The sequence below is a fragment of the Petaurus breviceps genome, unplaced genomic scaffold (genome assembly GCF_028583685.1).
Source record: "Petaurus breviceps papuanus isolate PSGF00001 unplaced genomic scaffold, PetGlider_PUasm1.0 90895, whole genome shotgun sequence".
In the NCBI taxonomy this organism is placed as follows: Eukaryota; Metazoa; Chordata; class Mammalia; order Diprotodontia; family Petauridae; genus Petaurus; species Petaurus breviceps.
This window is the reverse complement of record NW_027187372.1, coordinates 37,190,912-37,210,924: the sequence shown is the minus strand read 5'-3', so window position 1 is coordinate 37,210,924 and position 20,013 is coordinate 37,190,912. Positions and strand designations below refer to the sequence as shown.

The following is a 20,013-nucleotide window of genomic DNA, read 5'->3' as shown; positions in this document are numbered from 1 at the left end:
ATAGATAGATAGATAGATAGATAGATAGATAGATAGATAGATAGATATAGTCATCTTTCTACATATCTGTAATGTTAATGGACTAGGAAGATCTTCTCCACACATTAATATGCCTATGTGACCTGCTTTGAGTTTGGCCCAGCTCATAGCTGTGATACAGCCTGAGTCACATGCAGCCTGAATCACACAAAGCCTGAGTCACATGGAACCCAGTGTGAGAGGAGTTTTCCCAAGGGAATAATTCAATAGAGCAGGAGAGGTAGAGCAGAGAGCAAGAGTGAGGCAGAGTAGAGGGAGGAACTTGTTTGTGGGGAGGACTAACAGAAAGAATGCTTGCAATGCTAGCACTTCCTGGCTTGGTGATAAGTACCTTGCTAAATCTCACTTACTGGCATCCTAATAGTGATGTTCCAAATAAATATTTTGGTTTTGCCTTTGAGGAAGAGAGTTTATAATATTTTGTGAATCTACCCTAGAAGTATGTATGCATGTTCATAGCAGCTGCTATGGGTATTACATTGGTGCCATACCATCTATCTCTCTAGTTTCTTTGCTAAGCTCTGGTTGTATACCTCCAATTGTTTAATAGATATTTAATATGGGCAGCTAAGTGGCTCAGTAGATAGAATGCAGGAATCAGGAAAACCTAAATCCAAATCTGGCTTTAGACACTTAGTAGCTATGTGAACATGGGCAATTGATTTAACCTGTTAAAGAGGATAATAACAGCACTTACCTTGTAGGGTTGTAAGGTTCAAATCACATAATACTTGTAAAGCACTTAGCACAGTGCCTGATACACAGTTCATGCTCGCGTTGCTATTCTCTCTCTGTATCTATATATGTATGTATGTACACATAAACACATACATTCTCTCTCTCTCTCTCTCTCTATATATATATATACACATTTTATATATATATATATATATATGTCTGTGTGTATGTATATGTGTATGTATATGCTTATTCCCTTTCCCTTCCACCCTGGCCTATTTCATAGTATAAAACTGAATCTGTGCAAAAATGAACTTATTATCTTTCTCCCCAAAACTATCTCCCTTTTGAACTTCCCTATTTCTGTCAAGGACATCACCATCCTTCCAATTAAAGGTTCACACTCCCTGGCATTATCCTTGAATTTTCACTATCCCTTACAACCACATATTCAACCATTTGGTAAATCTTGTCATTTCTACCTCCACAATATCTCTTACATATTTCCCTTTCTCTCCTCTTTACCTGCATGTCTACCACTATACTTCAGGCCCTCATCATCTCTTGCCTGGACTATTGCAACAACTCCTAATTGGTTTCCCTGAATTAATCCATTCTTTATACAGCAGCTAAAATAATTTTCTTAAAGTGCAAGTCTAACTGGCTGACTCAGAATTTTCCTACCTCCCAAAAGCATGGTGGATGGTGTCATGGGTATACATTGATCTGGTGACCAAACATGATTAACACACTGAGCTCTTGGCTTCATTCATCACACTGCAAACTTCCTTGCTAAGTGACCCAGCTAACTGGGATCCTAATGTACCTCTACTCCTTGACACCCTGTGACCTTCATTGGGTGGCTAAACTGTTACAGAATGTGCAGCAAACTGGGTTGAGTGTCAAACTAGACTAGTAAGGGCATAAATGGTACTAATATCCTGGGCAAGGACAAATGGATTTCCTGAACAGACAAGAGAATGGATGTGGATTGTCAGTAGATAAAAGGGAAACTGATAAATAGCCACATAGCACCTTGGTACGGAAATGTCCCAATTCCTCTCTTTCTAGATCTCTGAGAATTGAAATCTATCAACTATTAGTGGGGTCACTTTTGTCGCTGGCCCTAAATTTCCATCCTACATTTAGATTATCCTCTGGCAAGAAACAGGCATACCTCAGGAGCTCCTCAAAATTAAGCTAGTTCACTGTTGTCCTGAGTCACCTAGCTTAAGTGAAACAAGGAAGTGGAGGAAGAACATGGGTCATTCCCCTATACTTAATAAACTCAATGCCTCCATGTTGATTCTGAGCAAAATAAAAACTCCAGTTTTACATTTAAAGTCCTTTACAATTTTACTTTAGCCAATCTTTCTAGGCTTATTGTACAAAAATGCTCTCCTTCATACATTCTATGTTCCTCACAAATAATATTCCATCTCAAACCTCCAGTGCTGTCCTTCATGCTTAGGATACACACCTTCCTCAGTTCTACCTTTAGAACCCCTAGCTTTTGTTTACAGCTCAGCTGGAATGCCACCTCTTCTAAGAAGGAGATACCCTAATCCTTTCATATGTTAGTACCACTATACTCCCCTCAATGAAGTTTCCTTGAATTTACTTACATGTTCATATTGCTTCATTTGATATAATGTAAGCTTCTTAAGAGGAATGTGTTCAATTTTTTGTATCTCCAGTGCCTGACACACAGTAAGCACTTATTAAGTGCCTCTTGCCTGACTGAACCATGCTGTCTCTGAGTAATGCCATACAATTTAACCTATTATTCAATCATGATGATGATTTTACAAAAGTGCATCCTTGCAATGTAGCACCACCAACAAAGACACTCTTCATTCTAGTGAATTTTTTAGGATGTAGAAGCATCCTTAACTGACAATATGACTGATTTAAGCACTGTTAGGGATGCCTATGTGTTCATGCAAATTTAAAAATAAATCAGCCAATTGAATGATTCCTCTTTTCACCAAATCTCTCTTCTGTGAAAATGAATAAATAACACACTGTTCATGATCAGTTGTTTAATATTTAATATTATCACGATGTGATAAATATAAGACTTGACATTTCCAAACCAAAAAACCTCAAACCTTCATAAGAAATGTAACTTAAACACTTTACCACTTGAAGGGATGACAGTATAATCTCAATTAGTCAATAAATATTTATTAGGCGCCTATTATGTGTCCTGTACTGTACTAAGGCCTGGGGATACAAATACAAATACAAATAAAAACTGCCCTTAAGGAGTTTACAATCTAATAGAGACAGATAGCTCACAAAAAGAAGCTGGAAAAGGGAAGGGAAAGGAAAGGTACATGGGGTAGGGTCATGATGACACAATAGAGAAGTACAAAGCTCGAGAGTGTAAGCTGGTGGTAAATAGATGGCTGTCCTGTCACCTCTCCTTAAAAGAAGGTTTTAGAGTTCATATCCTTTTCCTTCAATCAAGGAGGTAGAAGAGGGTACTAATGTGGTATGCCTCCCAAGGCCAATTTAAACTTGCAAGATGATCTACTGCAAATCTGTCCAAATAACAATGATCTGTGTGTGTGTGTGCATATTTAAATTCCCATTAGCTTCATAAGATGACAATTTTATATTCACAGGGGCTTTCAAATCTTTTATTTTACAAATGTGGAAACAGATTCCCATAGAAGTTAAATTATTCGGCCAGGGTCGCATAGCCAGCAAGATTCCGAGACAGTATCTAAACTCAGGTATTAGTGACTCTAAATCTGACTCTCTGTCCCCTATATCATATCTTATAGGATGATCTTTTAAAAAAGAGATGAAATAAAATATAGCTCTTACTTCTACTACTACCACTACCAATACCAGTGACGATGCAAATCAGGATGCTGGGCAATCACATGTAAATCAGCTACATCAGGGAAGCATATGGAGGAAGGCTGAAGCACCTAAAATTGTGAAAACACTTCTGGAAAATTATGCCTGGGAAGATAGAGTAATTTACACCCATCCTTGGAAAAATATACTGCCAAGGTAAGTGAACTTATCCACAGCATTCAAAATTTCTCCATTTGGAGTAATCAGTGGTTCTATTTATGGATGATGTGGTGCCAACTGGTGAAGAATCTCTTTTCTTGGTGTTAATCATCAGGCCAAAATTCACATAAATGATAGAAAACTGATCCATACTTTGTTGCATCTTGGCCTCAGGTGCTGCATTAAGCACACAAACATCTGTGAACAGAAAAGTTGTACACCAACCTTCCCTCTACTTTATTCTTGGCTTGTAGCCTTTTCAAGTTGAATACTTTACTATTAGCTGACCTTGATGCCATTTTCATCCTTGATGAAGGTGTATGATGACACTGTTGTAAACATAATGCTAAAAAGCATGGGAACAAGCATACGATCCTGCTTTATTCCACTGATGACTGGGGAAGTACAGAAGTACCATCCATTATCCAGAACCTGTGCAAGCATGCTGTCATGGAACTGGTATACAGTAGTGATGAACTTTTCTGGGCAACCAAATTTTGCCATGATCTTCCACAAGCCTTCACAAGTGATAGTAGCAAAGACCTTATTCAGATCAATGGATGTTGTCTACAGACCTCTGTTCTGAACCTGGCATTTCTCCTAGAGTCATGGGACACACTGACACAGGACCACCCAGTGTGCTGTGTCCACATTAAACAAGTCACTGTACTCTATGAACAAAGGAGAATTGGAGTAGCTCTAAAGAAACATGTGATGAGCAAATTTAGAGACATCTTCACTCCAAATGTTCATAAGGATTATTTATGCCCTACCTGTGGTAGAACCTTTTGAGAGCATATTAGTCTGATTAGCCACAGTCAGACACACTATACCTTGACACTGACATAATGATGCCATTTTAGTCTTCTTCAAGCATGGAGGACAACAACCAACCAATTTACACTCATAATTTGTAACAAATTTGAGCAATGGAAGATTGCTAATGATTAGATTGGACAAAGAATATTATGACTTGAGATAATATGGATATTATTTGGGTTTGGTATTCAAGCAGGAGTGATGAATCAGGAGTCACAGAGGTCAAGACAATATTATAACCAAAGAAAAAATGCCAATGATGAAAGAGATGATTTTCAGTTTCTGCTGCTGTTCCTTAGAATAGTAATTACAATAAAGAAGGCTCAAGTCCCTGTCATCACAGTCATCTTAGATCTAAATATACTCCATTAACCAGCTATCTCTATCTGTGGGTTATGAACACATTTGGCTAAAATGCGAAGTCAAATTTCATAAAGAAAAGTAAAAGACAGTTCATGCCATTGAGGAGCTCATTATGTATGTGAGAGACAACATTAAAATAACTACATATGAATAAGCAATATATACACACAAATAGATAGATAGACAGACAGATGATAAACTGGAGATGATCAACAGATTACATCCCCAGACCCTAGAATTAAGGGAGATTAGGGAAGGTTTCCCAAAGGCCCCCTAGTTGGGGCAGAGAAAAAGGCAGGAAAACTAGGATATAGAGGTAAGAAGGAGAACATTCCAGGCATGGGAGGATAGACAATGAAAATGCCCAGAACTGGAAGGAGTGTCTTGTCTGGGGAACATCAAGGAGCAGAGTATTACTGGATTACAGTGGGTGTGTGTGTGTGTGTGTGTTTGCATGCATGTTCATGTGTAAGGTGTAAGAAGACTAGATAGGTAGAATTGAGTTAGGTTATGAAGGTCTTTGACTGTCAAATGGAGGATTTTAATTTTGATCCTTGAGGTTACAGGGAGCCACCAGAATTTAATGAAAAGGAAGGGGAAGGGAAAAGGAAGTAAATAATTATGTAGTATCTGCTATGTGCCAGGCACTGTTCTAAGTACTGTACATATATTATCCTGCAATCTAACAGAAAAATAAACAAAAGGGAAAATATATTACTAAACAAATTGCTGGAAAAAAAGTAAAAGATATAAGGTGTCTTCTAAATGGAATGCTAAAGAGTATACATATTTTCAGCAATACATAGAAATTTTATTAAAATTGACTGTATTTTTAGGGAACAGAGACAGTGTAAACAAATGTAAAAAGTAAAAAGAAATAGTAAATTCATTATTTATAGTCCATAATACCATAAAAATGGTAATCCAGGACCAAAAACAAAAAATACTGATCCAAAGGAAGACTTAACAATAAAATCATGAATAATGAATAAGCCAAAGGACAAATCCTAGAAACAATAAGAAATAATAATTGTGTGAAAGAAAATGATAACAATGAAACAAAATTATTAGGGTTCAGTTAAAATAGTACATAAATGAAAAATCACATCTTTATACATTACTAAAATAGAAAATGAGATGATTAATGAATTGAACATACATTTTGAAAATTAGAAAGTCAACAAATAAGCAAACCTAAAATAAACACGAGAGGAAATATTTAAAAATCAAAGGAGAAATTTTTAACAAATCGATAAAATTTATAAACATTTAGCCATTCTGATTAAAAGGAGGGAAGAAAATAAAATACCAATGGAATCACAACAAAATGAGAAGAGACCCTGTTTCTGAATAATCAAGAACAGTTATGCTAACAAAACTTAGAAGACAAAAAAAGAATACCTTGAAAATATAAATCACTCAAACAACAGAAAATAGAGATCTTAAGTAATACAACCTAAGAAAAGGAAATAGAACTAACCATACAACTAACAAAGGAAGGAAGGAAGGAAGGAAGGAGGGAGAGAGGGAGGGAGGGAGGGAGGGAGGAAGGAAGGAAGGAAGGAAGGAAGGAAGGAAGGAAGGAAGGAAGAAAGGAAGGAAGGAAGGAAGGAAGGAAGGAAGGAAGGAAGGAAGGAAGGAAGGAAGGAAGGAAGGAAGGAAGGAAGGAAGGAAGGAAGAGGAGAGAGAGAAAGGATCCATACCACACAAATTATTCTCAGAAAATTGAGAAAGAAGCACTCCGGTTATCATTCTTTTTTATGAGACTAATACCTAACCCAGGGAAGGATAAAACACAGGAGAACAATAAACCAATAGCTTTAATAAATACTGATTCAAAATATTTTAATAAAATTCTTTCAAATAGATCATGGTCATTCATCCAAGAAATAATTCTTTATGATCAAGATGTATTTATATCAGCAATGAAAGGATGATTTAACATAAAGAAAACAACATAATTAATCATATTAAAAATTAAAACTTTGAAAATCATGTCTATCACAATAGAAGAAAAAAGCCTTTGACAAATTACAACTCATTTATGCTAAAACATAAAACCCTACAAAATGCAGATATAGAAGGCCTTTTATTATTATAAAAATTATCTATTACATGCAATGGGGATAAACTAAAACATTTTCCAATAAATACTGAGTAAAACAAGGATGTCTATTCTCCTTACTATTATCTGTTACAGTTCTGGAAATGCTAGCAACAGCAATCAGACAGGAGAACGAAATTTTAAAATTAAAGGTATAAATGTAGGGATGAAGGGGGAACAGCACTTCCAAATCTCATAGTATATTACAAAGTAGAAGTCATCAAAACCATCTAGCATTGGTTAAAAAAATAAAAAAAGGTGATCAATAGAACAGACTAGACAAGGGAGAATTAGAAATACTCAATAATAGTAACTCAACAACCCAGTGTTTCATGAAATGGGAAACATAAATTACTATGTAATAAAAACTCATGGGAAAACTGGAAAGCAATGTGGAAGAAACTAGGATTGGACCAACACCTTACACCATATTCCATAACACATTCTAAACAGTCAATGCCCACCAATTAAGTAATGCTGAAAAAAAACTGTGGTAAAATATATGTAAATGGAATATGACTGTGCTTTAAGAAATGATGAATACAATGAGACAAGGAAAGATCTACATGAAATGATACAGAATAAAGTAAGCAGAGTCAAAATATACACACAATGACTAAAACAATGTAAATGGAAAGAACGTTCCTCCCCTCCCAATCAAAAAATCAAATGTTACAAAAATTATAAAGAAAACTCATGGATTGAAAGATTAGATATTAAAATTAACTCCTAATTTATTCCCACATATAGGTGGAATGTCCACAAGTACTGCATATATTTTCATACTTTTTCAAAGTATTGATAAAAGTAAGCTGATTTCCCCCCTCTTTTTAAATTTTTTTCTCTCCAAAAATGCTATTTGTTTATACAGAATGGCTCTCTGAGAAGTGGTGGGATAGGAATACTAGCGAACTATGAAGACATCAATTAAAAACTTTTTTTTTTAAAAGAAAGAAACATAAATAATTTAGTATAAGGAATTTTGGAAGTGAACACAGAAAAGAAGAATAATATATCAGCAGGATAATGTTAAATTTAATATAGTCTTTTAGAAAAATAGTATGTTGCCTAGATTAACTGAAGAGGAAGTAAATTACTTAAATAACCCCATCTCAGAGAAAGAAATTGAACAAGCCATCAGTGAACTCCCTAGGAAAAAATCTCCAGAGCCAGATGGATTTACTAGTGAATTCTATCAAACATTTAAAGAGCAATTGATTCCAATACTCTACAAACTATTTGGGAAAATTAGTGAAGAAGGAGTCCTACCAAATTCTTTTTATGGCACAAATATGGTACTGATACCTAAATCAGGAAGAGATAAAACAGAGAAAGAAAATTATAGACCAATTTCCCTCATGAATATAGATGCAAAAATTTTAAATAAAATATTAGCAAAAAGACTACGGCAACTTATCACAAGAATAATACACTTTGATCAGGTAGTATTTATTACAGAAATGCAAGGATGTTTTAATATTAGGAAAGCCATCACTATAACTGATCATATCAACAATAAAACTAGCAGAAACCACATGATTATCTCAATAGATGTAGAAAAGGCTTTTGACAAAAAACAACATCCATTCCTATTAAAAACACTAGAAAGCATAGGAATAAATGGAGCCTTCCTTAAATAATAGGTAGCATCTATTTAAAGCCATCAGCAAGTATTATATGTAATGGGGATAAGCTAGAAGCATTTCAAGTAAGATCAGGGATGAAACAAGGGTGTCCACTAATCACCCCTCTTATTCAATCTGGTACTAGAAATGTTAGCAGCAATTAGAGAAGAAAAAAAATCAAAGGAATAAAATTAAGCTATCACTCTTTGCAGATGATATGATTATATATTTAGAGAATCCTAGAGAATCAAGTAAAAAACTACTTGAGACGATAAATAAATTTGGCAAAGTTGCAGGATATAAAATAAACCTACATAAATCCTCGGCATTCCTGTATATTTCTAATGAAATTCAACAGCAAGCGATAGAAAGAGAAATCCCATTTAAAGTTACTGTAGACATAAAATATTTGGGAATCAACCTGCCAAAACAAATCCAGGACCTATATGATCACAATTACAAAACACTTTTCACACAAATAAAGTCAGGTCTAGCTAATTGGAAAAAAACATCAATTGCTCATGGCTGGGTCGAGATAATATAATAAAAATGACAATTTTACCTAAACTAAATTATATATTTAGTGCCATACCAATCAATTTACCAAAAAAAACCTACTTTATAGAGCTTGAAAAAATAGTAACAATTCATTTGGAAGAACAAACAGTCCAGAATATCAAGGGAATTAATGAAAAGAAATGCTAGGGAAGGAGAACTAGCTTTACCAGATTTTAATCTGTATTATAAAGCAGCAGTCATCAAAACTACTTGGTACTGGCTGAGGAATAGAATAGTGGATTAATGTAATAGATTGGGCACACGAGACTCAGCAGTCAACAACTATAGTAATCTATTATTTGATAAACCCAAAGACTCCAGTTTTGGGGATAAGAACTCACTATTTGACAAAAACTGCTGGGAAAACTGGAATATAGTATGGCAGAAACTGGGCATAGACCATTATCTAACACCATATACCAAAATCAAGTCTAAATGGGTGCATGATCTAGGTATGAATGCTGATACTGTAAGCAATCTTGGAACGCAAGGAATAGTTTACCTGTCATTTGTGGAGAGGGGAAGACTTTGTGACCAAACAATAATTAGAAAGTGTTATAAAATGCAAAATGGATAATTTTGGTTACATTAAATTGAAAAGCTTCTCTACAAACAAAGCCAATATAACCAAGATTAAGAGGGAAGTGGGAAATTGGGAAAGAATTCTTTAATTAAAAAGTCTCTGATAAAGGACTCATTTCTAAAATATATAGAGAATTGAGTTAAATTTATAAGAATACAAGTCATTCCCCAATTGATAAATGGTCAAAGGATATGAACAGGCAGTTTTCAGAGGAAGAAATTAAAGATATCTATAAGCATATGAAAAAATGCTCTAAATCACTATTGATTAGAGAAATGCAAATCAAAACAACTCTGAGGTACAACATCTTACCAGTCAGATTGGCTAAGATGACAAAACAGGAAAATTACAAATGAAGGAGAGGATGTGGACAAACTGGAACACTAATGCATTGCTGGTGGAGTTGTGAACTGATCCAACCATTCTGGAGAGCAATCTGGAATTATGCCCAAAGGGCTATAAATAATTTCATACCATATGATCCAGCAATACCACTTCTAGGGTTGTATCCCAAAGAGATCATAGAAGTGGGAGGAAGACCCATATGTACAAAAATATTTATAGCAGCTCTTTTTGTGGTGGCAAAGAATTGGAAATTAAGGGGGTGCCCATCAATTGGGGAATGGCTGAACAAGTTGTGGTATATGAATGTAATGGAATACTATTGTGCTATAAGAAACGAGGAGCAGATGGACTTTGTGTTTACCTGGAGAGGCTTACACAAACTGATGTTGAGTGAGAAGAGTAGAACCAGGAGAAATTTGTACACAATTACAGATACAACATATGTTTGATGACCAACTTTGATAGACTGGACGCTTCTCAGCAATGCAGGCTTATAAGTCCAGCCCAAAAGACTCATGATGGAGAGAGATGTTTACATATAGAGAAAGAACTAGAAAGAACTGAGTTTGAATTCAGATTGAAGTAAACTACCTGATCTTTTTCTTTTTCTTGTATGGTTTTGTTTCTTCTTTCCCACTGTTCATTCCATCTGACACAATCCTTCTTTACAACCTGACTAATGTCTAATGTGAAAGTATTCTCAGATCCTATACTTGACTGTATGCTGTCATGGGGAGATGAGGGGAGGAAGGGAGGGAGAGAAATTTGAAACTCAAGGAATTGTGGAACTGAATCTTGTAAACTAAAAGTAAACAAAGAAATTAATAAAGACCAAAAAATTAAAAAAAAAAGAAAAATGGTATGTAACGGAGACTCATAGTTTCACACATAATCACATTTCTACATTTCATTGTATGTTGAAATATTCATATTTGTTGACATTTGTTAAATTTATTTTTTTTTAAATAAAAACTGATTGAGAGCAGATTGTGAAGGATCTGCAATGCAAAACAGAAGAGTTTATATTTGGTCCTGAAGGCAACAGGGAGCTACTGTGGTTAACTGAGTGACATGGACCTACATTTTGGAAAAATTTTTCTGGCAGTTGTATAAAAGATAGATTATAAAGGGGAAGAGACCTGAGGCAGGGAAACCAATGAAATGGGTACTGCAATAGTCCATGGGAGAAATTTGGTAAGGGCCTAAACTAGGGTGGTACTATGTGAGTAGAAAGAAAAACAAAGATACAGAGATGTTGTTGAAGTAGGAACAAAAAAGTTTGGTAACCAACTTGACACATTTCACTTTATGTAAAAGATGTATATCTTGAGTTGTAACCGACAATTTTGTTGTAAGTTTGGTCATATTTTCCTTTCTTGTTAGTCTGTATCACATACTCCACATTCCTGCTAAACTCACCTACTTGCTGTTGATCATACATGACAGTCCATCTCCTACTTATTTCTTTGCAAATGCCTATGCCACCACACTTCTACTCTTGGAATTTCTAGTTCCCTCAGCTAAACTTCCACCTTCTAGAAATACTCATCCTACTGCCCACAGTTAATGCTTTTTTCATTCCCAAAATATTTTATTTGTAGTTTTCATATATTCGCTAAAAACTAATTTATGAAAATATTATTTTCTCCCCAGTAGAATGTAGGCTGCTTCAGAGCAAAAATTTTTATCTTTCTATCCCCAGCATTTGGCATATTAGGAATATTTAATAACTATCAGTTGAATTTTACTAAACTCTCAAGCATAAAGTGCTAAATAAATATAAATAATTATGTGGCTATCTTTGAACAAACAGTTCATTTTTTCTTTATGACATTTTTAGTATATAATCACAACAATGGAATTATTGTTTGAGTAAGATTATTTTCATAATTTGTACTATGTGCTACATTACTTTCCAAACATATTTTATAGGAATGCAATTATACCGGCAGAGAATGAGTTTCTTCACAAGCCCAATAGCAATGAGTTCTTTTTTTATAATTATTTTTGGCAACTTGTTGAGTGTGGAGTGGCTCAGTTATTTTATTGATATTTCTTTAACTGACACTAGGCTTGAATATTTTTAAATGATTAACAATTTGTCTTTCTTTTCTTAAATATTCTTTCCATATCCTTTTACCATATTGGGATTAGAATTTACCTTTGGGAGTTTTCAACAGTTCCTCATATATTACAGGACTTAAGCTTTTCTGTGTTATATTAACAATGAATATCTTTATGCCCTATTTTCTTTTTCTTATTGTAGTGTTGCACATGATTTTAAAATCTTACTGTATTAAAGTGTAGCCATCTGATAAATTTAAAAAATTAATCTCTATTCAATAATTAATAATAAGCATCTTATTTCATTTTATTTAAACTTTTTATAATTATTTTTAAAATGCTTACCTCAACTTTCCTACGGAATTCATTGAAGTATATAGTGTGATATATTAGACTACATCCATTTCTCACCAAATTGATAACTAATTTTCTCAATTACACTTGTTACTTTTTGTTTATTTACCAAAAATTAATCTTCTATAAATATTTTGTCCGGTGTGTGTGTTAGTCCTTTGCAGTGTTACTTTTCTATTATATCTATAAAAACCAAACCAAGAGTTTTTGTGATAATCACTTTGTAGTACAGTAAAAAGTTTGGGTGTACAATATTAGCATCATGAACTGTCCCCCATTTTCAGTATACCTCTTGATATTCTTTTTTTAATGCTTTATTAACTTCTGATTTACATCATTCATTTCCGCCAGATTTTGAGTTACAAATTTTCTTCCCATTTTCCCCCTACGCACTGACCCAAAATAGCAGTCCCACAGGATATCCCCTCCTCCAATCTGCTCTCTGCCATATTTTCTCCCATATCCCCTTCAACTTTTCCAGTGGATCTCTATGCCTCAGTGCCTGTATATCTTATTTCCCAATTACATGTAAGATGGTATTAATAAGAGTATATATATATATATATATATATATATATATATATATATATGTGTGTGTGTGTGTGTGTGTGTGTGTGTGTGTGTGTGTGTGTGTGTGTACACATATATATTTGATTTTAAAACTTTCAAGTCCAGATTCATTCCGTTCCTTCCTTGTCACCCACCCTTACTGGGAAGATAAGCAGTTCAGGATGGGTTGTACATGTGTGGCTAATGCAAGACAATAACATAGTAGATATATTGTAAAAGACTGACTATATTTCCCTCCCTCCTATCCCACCTCCCATTTGTTCTATTCTCTACTTTGATCCCGTCTATTTTCAAAAATGAGTGCTTCCAACTTCCCTCCCACCCAGCCTACCCTCCCTACCCTCATCTCCCCTCTCATCCCCTTCCCCCCCTATTCTCCTGGAGGGTGAGATACTCTATTTAGTGTATATTTCACTCCCTCCTCAAGCCAAATTCAATGGGAATAAGGTTGACCCATTCCCTTTTGCCTTCCTATTATTCCCCTCCATTGTAACCATTTTCCCTTACCTCTTCTGTATGAGATAGTTTACCCCAGTCTGTCTCTCCCCATCTCCTCTCATTATATTCCTCTCACCTCTTAATTTCACCTTTTAAGTATCACTCCTTCCAGTTAAATTGGTCCTGTGCCCTCTATCTATGTATACCTGTAAACATATATATATATATATATACACATTCATATGCCCATATACCCTCATATATAGAAAAAAAAAATATATATATATATATATATATTTCTAATCCCTTCAACTACTGAGAAAAGTTTCATAAGTTACAATTATTGTTTTTCCATGTAGGAATGTTAATAGTTCAACTTTGATAAGTTCCTTATGATTCCTTTTCCCTGTTTACCTTCTCATACTTCTCTTGCTTCTTGTATCTGAATGTCAAATTTTCTATTCAACTCTGGTTTTTTCAGCAAGAATGCTTGAAAGTCCTCTATTCCACTGAATGACCATATTTTCCCCTGAAACATGATACTCAGTTTTGCTGGGTAGGTGACTCTTGGTTTTAATCCCAGCTCCTTTGACCTCCGGAATATCATATTCCAAGCCCTTTGATCCCTCAGTGTAGAAGCTGCCAGATCCTGGGTTATTCTGATTGTGTTTCCACAATATTCAAATTGTTTCTTCCTGACTGCTTGTAAAATTCTCTCCTTGATCTGGGAATTCCGGAACTGGCTATAATATTCCTAGGAGTTTTCTTTTGGGGATCTTTTTCAGGAGGTGATTGGTGGATTCTTTCAACCTCTATTTTGCCCTCTGGTACTAAAACATCAGGGAAGTTTTCTTTGAGAACTTCCTGGAGAATAATTTCTAGGTTCTTACTTTGGTCATGGCTTTCAGGCAGTCCAATAATTTTTAAATTATCTCTCCTGGATCTATTTTCCAGGTCAGTGGGTTTTCCCATGAGATATTTCACATTGCCTTCTATTCTTTCATTTGTTTGGATCTGTTTAAAAGCATCTTGATTTCTCATAAAGTCATTAGCTTCCATTTGCTCCAATCTAATTCTGAAGCAATGATTCTCCTCATTGAGTTTTTGAGATTCTTTTTCCATCTGGCAAATTTGACTTTTTAGGCATTCTTCTCCTCATTGCCTTTTTGGGCCTCCTTTGCCATTTGAGTCAGTCTGTTTTTTAAGGTATTATTTTCCTCAGTCAGGCTGTTGACTCTCATTTCATAATTTTCTTGCATTGTTCTCATTTCTCTTCCCAATTTTTCCTCCACTTCTCTTATTTGGTTTTCAAAATCTTTCTTAAGGTCCTCTATGGCCTGTAACCAGTTTGTATTTTCCTTTGAAGCTTTTGGTGCAGGAGTTCTGACTTCACTGTTTTCCTCCTGTTCCATGCTTTGCTCCTTTTTGTCCCCCAAATAGGAGTGTATTGTTGGAATCTTGTGTCTGCTTTGTTTCCTTTGCCTGCTCATTTTGCCACTCAATTACTTGACTTTTGGGCTTTTTGCCACAGTAGGACTCTGCCACCAGACAGGGGAGCTTTCGTCCCAGACGCTGGGGTTTTCTCAGCTGCTGGAGGTATTAGATCAGTGCCCTCTCTGAAGTCTCCACACCCTCTGGCGAGCTGGACACACACCCCAGAACCTCCACCCTAGACTGCAATCCAGATCCAAGAAGGTTAAAGCAAGAGCGATTACCCCTCAGACTGGTGTTTGGTCCCCCTACACTCTGCAGGCCAAGAGCTGAAACTGCCACATGGTGCTGGCTGGCTGTGCAGGCGTCTCAGCACGCCCACTTACTGGTCCCAAAGTCCAGACTGCACTGACCTCTCACTTTGTCCTTTGTGTCTATGTGTTGATAAATCTGGAAATGGCCACAGCTGCTGCTGATCTGGAGTCCCTCTGGCTGGGGGCTGGTCAGTTCCGCCCTGGGGCTAAAGCCTAGGCATGGGGCTGGGCTCAGCTCCCAGAGCGCTGTGCTGGATTCCTGCCGGCCTGCAGGGCTGTCCTCGGTGGGAGGTTAGCTTCTCTGTGTCATTTTGTGGGTTCTGCAGCTCCAAAGTTTGTTTAGAGTCCCCTTTTTACATGGATTGGGGAGGGTGGAAGCCAGAGCTGCGGGAAGGAAGTGCTTCTGCTCCACCATCTTGGCTCCTCCCCCCTTGATATTCTTGATTTTGTTTTTTTCTATGTAAATTTCTTTATGATTTTATCCATAGATACCAAAGAAACACATTAGTATTTTAATTGGTATTGCGTTAGTTATATAGTTACACATACATTTTACGGAGAACTCACACAGGGCCAGGGTTCACATGGTGGTCAGAAGAAGAGACAAGGACACTCTCAACGCCTCTCTTAAGAACTATGGAATTGATTGTGTAACATGGGAAACACTCCCAAAGGACCGCTCAGCATGGCATGCCCTCATCAAAGAAGGTGCTGTGCTCTATGAGCTAAAGAGAATTGAAGTAACTGAAAAGAAATATGAAATGTGTAAATTTAGAGACTCCACCCCAAATGTTCACACAGACTATTTGTGACTGACCTGTGGTCGAACATTCTGAGCTTGTATTGGTCTGATCAGCCACAGTGGGACACATTCTAACTTGACTCTAGCACAGCGATATCATTTTGGTCCCCTTTGAGAACAAAGGACAACCAATTATAATTACACATATATTTATTGTATTTGTTTTATGTATATATAAATATAATACAGTATCAATACACATTAATACTAATAACTAATGTAATACTACATAAATTTGATATTTGCATATATGCACACATATATAAATTTATTTAGAGACTATTGCACTCTTGCATTATTCTGATCTATCCATAAACAATTAATGTTTCCTCAATTGTTCATGTCTTCCTTCAATTCAATCACTATGGTTTATATTTGTTTTTATACATGTCCTGTGTATATCTAAGCCACCTCTTCATGTGAGACAAGGGAGAAGGAGACAGTGGTAGAAGACATCTGACTGATTTGAGAAGAGGAGATTAAGAAAGAACTTTTGTTGAATGGGCTCAGCTTATTTTTTAGTGAATATGAGGCAAGGTTCTTAGCCAAGAGTGTGGGAGGAAAGAGAACCATGGGAGGCTTGAGGAAGGACTACAAGCTTTGGAAAAGCTTCAGTAGTAAGTGGGATAGTGAATCAATTAGGTATATGTAAAAGGACTCCCATCACAGGGAAGTTGTAGCTATATAATCTATATTTGCAGTTGACTCAGTACAGTTTCATAATTTCCTTCAGTTTCATTCAGCAGCAAGTTAGTAGGAACAAAGACAATGGATGAGGAGAATAATCCAAGGCTGAGGTTTGACAAGGTAAAATCAGCAAAAGGATATGGAGACAAGGGACTCAAGAGAAGAAGGCCATGTAGAGTTGAACTGGTTGACCAGGGAATCAAGATGGGAAAGTAAAAGCCTGGGCAAGGATAGTGGCCTGGGAAATAACTGAAAATAGGAGGATCAGAGGTCATGGTGAGGACTAAGATCAAGGTGTGAGGTTGTAAGGAAGAAGGAGGAGAAAGAAATGAGGGTGGGAGAAGTGAGCAGTGAGAGTGAAAATGGAAATTTCCCATGCTGGAAAGGGTGGCCAACTAGGCTATGTCATCAGGAGTGAACTTGGTTTCAGTGAATTCAAAAAGAGGAGTAAGAAAAGAAAAAAGTTTAGGGTAAAATCAAGTTTGTTATTTATGAAGCAGGCATTCCAAAGAGCACAATGGAAGGAATTAGTAGCTTTAAAGTGGGGCTGGGAGGAGCTGCTGACAGTGACAGAGATGGGATCAAGGTAATAGTCATTGAAGGATAGGGAATGGGATTGAACAATGACAGTCAGGGGTTCACAATAACTGGGACAGAGAGGGTAAGAAGTGGCAGAAGCATGTTAATAATTAATTCATGAACCTTAGGGAATCAGCATTAACTGAAAAGTGTGAGGGGACGCTACTTGCACAGGACAGCCTCAGGTGAAACAACTGGTGGAGGTGGAAGTTGGAGAAGGCCACAGCAAGTGCTAGAAGGGAGAAAGAGGTGGTGGTTATTTCAAGAAGGGCAGGGTTGAGGAAACTCCTTTCCTTCCCTGGCAGGCACTTCTCTCCTTCTTTAGCAGGTTCAGGCCCACTACACTCTGCATTAGTTCAGATTACCCAGGATTTTCTGAAATCATTTCTTTTGTCACCTCTTACAGAATAATAATATCCCATTACATTCATATACCATCAGTCATGCTCCAATTGTCTAATAAGAAATTTAAGGCAACTACTGAGATTTTAATTCTTTTTTCCCTTTTTCTTTTCAATTCCCCTTTTAATATTTTCTAGAAGATCAGGAATTTTCTTTTGCTTCCCAGTATTTCTGCTGTTGTTCAGTTGTTTCGGTCCTGCCCAACTCTTTGTGGTCTCATTAGGGGTTCTCTTAGCAAAGACACTGGAATGCTTTGCCATTTCCTTCTCCAGCTATTTGACAGATGAGGAAACTGAAGCAAACAGGGTTAAGTGACTTGTTGAGGGTCACACACCTAGAAAGTATCTGAAGCCAGATTTGAATACAGGAAGATGAATCTTCCTGACTCCAGGCTGGGTACTCTATTCACTGTGTCACTATCTGCCCCAGTATAATCTTCTCTCAACTTCCAAGTATCATCCTCTCTCAATTATTCTCCCTTCCTATCCTTGCTTATTTTTGTTGTTTGTCATATTTCTATATCAAAATGTATGTGTGAGTATATCCAAAACTCCTTTGCGCATTGCAAATAAGGGGGAGGTTCACCTGCAGGCCCAGATGAAGGAGAATGGTGGTACTCAACAGAAATAGCAGAGTTGGAAGGGATGTATTTAGAGGAAAAATGAAGAGTGATTTTTTTGTATATGATGGATTCAAGATGCCTATAGGACACCAGGTGAAGATGTACAATAGAAAGTTAGTGATAGTGGTTGGATATGTAAATTTGGAAGTTATCTACACAGACAAAATAACTGAATTTGTGAAAGCTTATGAGATCACCAAGAAACTGAATATAGAAAGAGTAGAAGCTCAATATAGAATCTTGGGATACACCCAGCCAAATGCATCTATGCTGAATAGCAGATCTGTCACGTACTCATTTTGGCTGGGCTGAAAAATATTTAATGCTGATGAGAAGAATTTTCTATTTTTCTCTCCTTTGATCTTTACCCAAATGTTCACCACCATGCTTCCCTAATCCTAATTTGAAGAGTCCTATTTCATCACCACCTTTTTATCTAACCTGTTCCTTCTAAATAGGATATATACTGTCATTGCTATATTATAGTCATTAATCACATCCTACCAAGCCAATGACACTTTGATGGCCAAGCCCACTATTAATAAGAAAAATATAAGTAAGATAACTTTGGGGCCACTCCTTCACACTGATAAAACTAAATGTCAACAAAACTTAAATCAATGTATCCAGCCCTACCCTCTGTCCTGTACTCTACTCTCACATCACCAACTAGATGTTGTGAACTGAATGTTCCACAGATACCTTAAACTCAACATTTCCAAAACTGGCTCACAACCTTAGTGTCATCTTCAACTCTTCACTCTTGTCTCCCCTATCTAATCTGTTGCCAAACCTTGTCTCTATCTTTGCAATACCTCTTATATATGTCTCCATACCTCCTCTGACAAAGCTGTTGCCCTGATACAGGCTCTCAGTATCTCATGTCTAGACTATTGCCTCATTTCCCCATTCCAGTCCATCCTGTACTCAGCTGCCAAAGTAATCTTCACAAAGCACAAGTCTGGCCATTTCACTCTATTCAGCAAACTCCAATGGTTCCCTTTTATCTACAGGATAAAACATAAATCCTTTGTTGAGCCCTTCACAATTTGAATCCTTCCTACCTTTCCAGTCTTCCTATATTTTACTTCATGTCAGTTACTCTACAATCCAGCAACACTGGCCTTTACTACTACTGTTTTGCTGTTCCTCAAATATAACACTCCTGCTCAGAGTTCAGTGCAAATCCCACCTTACGCAAGAGGCCTTTTCTAGTTCCACTCCTCTCCCCACCCCACGCTAGTGCCTTCCATCACAGATGACCTCCAATTTACCCCTTTTAAAATTTTTTGTAGTTTTTTAGTTTAGTTTTTTTTAGTCGTTTCAAATTGTCTTCCCCATTAGAATGGCAGCTCCCTGAAGGCAGTGACTATATTTGCCTTTTTTTGTATCCCCAGCACTGATTCATTATGCCTCACGCAAAACAGATAATGAAAGTTTTTAAAGGCATTGACATTAAAGTAAACAGTATACAGGGTATTAATTCTAAGTTTGTGTGTTTCTCAATTTGAAACTCATGAGTCAAGTTTGTACACCAAGCTCTCAAATGCACTGCTTAGTATGTTTGCTTATTTCACAGAACAGGAAAATTTGGGTGGATTCACAC

General features: G+C 36.4%; 1 protein-coding gene and 1 pseudogene across 2 annotated transcripts in view; one reads left to right on the top strand and one right to left on the bottom strand.

The window, feature by feature from the left end:
- SYT14 (synaptotagmin 14) overlaps positions 1-20,013 on the bottom strand; it is a 282,879-nt gene that overhangs the window by 110,971 nt on the left and 151,895 nt on the right. The gene's annotated exons all lie outside the window — the stretch shown is intronic.
- The window catches only part of LOC138151149 (acyl-coenzyme A diphosphatase NUDT19-like), a 39,945-nt pseudogene continuing 35,831 nt past the window's right edge, over positions 15,900-20,013 (top strand).